At 43.6% G+C, this 1,677-nt stretch overlaps 1 protein-coding gene across 2 annotated transcripts in view; it reads left to right on the forward strand.

The window, feature by feature from the left end:
• The first annotated feature begins 550 nt into the window (after positions 1–550).
• dqx1 (DEAQ box RNA-dependent ATPase 1) overlaps positions 551–1,677 on the forward strand; it is a 12,065-nt gene continuing 10,938 nt past the window's right edge. The window contains exon 1 of one of the 2 annotated variants that reach the window (XM_014027597.1): positions 551–832. The gene's annotated coding sequence lies outside the window, so the exon portion shown is untranslated. The remainder of the gene's footprint in view (positions 833–1,677) is intronic. The other variant, XM_014027598.1, reaches the window with a different exon arrangement.

Consider the following 1,677-nt stretch of genomic DNA (forward strand, 5'->3'; position numbering starts at 1 on the left):
ATCAATCACCTGATCAGAGATGATGTCATCAATCAATCACCTGATCAGAGATGATGTCATCAATCAATCACCTGATCAGAGATGCCACATTATAAAATTTAAATAAATAATGTTTTTGTTTCTAAAGTCGATGTAAAAAGTAAAATCTCAAATGTTTTTAATCAGGACACAATTAAAATATTTTGTTTTATTGCAAATTTAAAAATGTTTTTAACAAAATTTACAACAAAATCTTTTCTGGATGTTTAGTCGACCTGGGTTGAGGTGTTGTGTTGAAACCTGTTACCTGCAGAGTCTGAGTCCATCTGTAAAATGTACAAATAATAAATAAAAATTAAAATCAGGTTCATAACGAGTCAGATTTATTCATTTGATAAAAATGTGATTTTTTTTTCAACTAACAACATTTAATCCACCAGGAAGTGTTTCACTGTTTATTTATCATTTAATCATTTTAAAAAATTGTATCAGCAGCTGAATCTTTCACTGAACTGTCCGAGGGGCCCTGAACGCATCATAGAATCAGATTATCCGAGGCGCCCTGAACGCATCGCGGTGTTTGACAGCTGATCAGTCCAACATGGCGGCTGTTAGCTGAAGCAGCCGGAGCTCCTGCGGGTTTTATTGTCTTTGTCAGCCGTCAGGAGGAGCCCTGCTCCGGGCAGGAGACTCTGGAGGCCTCGGTGAGCGGAGCAGCGACAGCTTGTTTCCTCCCGGTAGATTCCCGGTTGTTTCCCGGTATGTCTGCGGCGGACTGACACAACAACWACAGGCGGGCTGAAGGCGGGCTGTCTGCGGGCTTTCCTCACCTGTTCCCCGGTATGACTCACAGGTAGGAGACGTGGCTCCACACCTCACCTGGCTGACCTTTGAGCTGCTCAGGTGTCAGGTTACCTTTAGTTTCTGCAGCTGCTGGAGGAAACTCCTGACTTCAACAAACAGCTGATTATTTTACAAACTAAACAATCTGCAGCAGAGCTGAAAGGGAATTGATGACGTCATAAWAATAATTTGACTCCACCCACTCAGATTATCACCTGTTCATTCAAATGAAGAACAAATATACAAATAAATCAAATAAAGAGAACATTTAAATAATGAGCCAAAACATTATGACCACCAGTCGATCCCTTTTTACAACCTAAACCTCCTGACCCTGTCCCCCTGTCCCTGACCCTGTCCCCCTGTCCCTGACCCTGTCCCCCTGTCCCCCTGACCCTGTCCCTCTGACCCTGTCCCTGTCCCTCTGACCCTGTCCCTCTGACCCTGTCCCTGTCCCTCTGACCCTGTCCCTGTACCCCGTCCCTGTCCCCCTGGACTCCTGGAGACATTTAAAGCAGAATAATTTGAGTTAATATTTGAGTATTATATGCAGATTATCCTGATGCATCTCAGTAATCCAGGTAAAAATCAAAAAGAAAAAAATAGTATAGGTCTTCTGGGCGGGTTCTTCTCTAATGAAACGTTTCGTCTCTCCTCCAAGAGACTTCTTCAGTCTGAGAGTTTCAGGCTAAATTCAGGCTTTTAAGCCCTGCCTCCATGTGACTGATACTCACATCACATGGCTATCGTTGACACCTAATTAACACCTATTGTTAACAGGGGGTGGAGTGGAAAGATCCGGTGCCCCGGCACAAACAGAGCAATGTTGTATATGCTGTTAAGTGCCAGGAGGAC

This window comes from Austrofundulus limnaeus, unplaced genomic scaffold (assembly GCF_001266775.1).
Source record: "Austrofundulus limnaeus strain Quisiro unplaced genomic scaffold, Austrofundulus_limnaeus-1.0 Scaffold664, whole genome shotgun sequence".
Taxonomy (NCBI): Eukaryota; Metazoa; Chordata; class Actinopteri; order Cyprinodontiformes; family Rivulidae; genus Austrofundulus; species Austrofundulus limnaeus.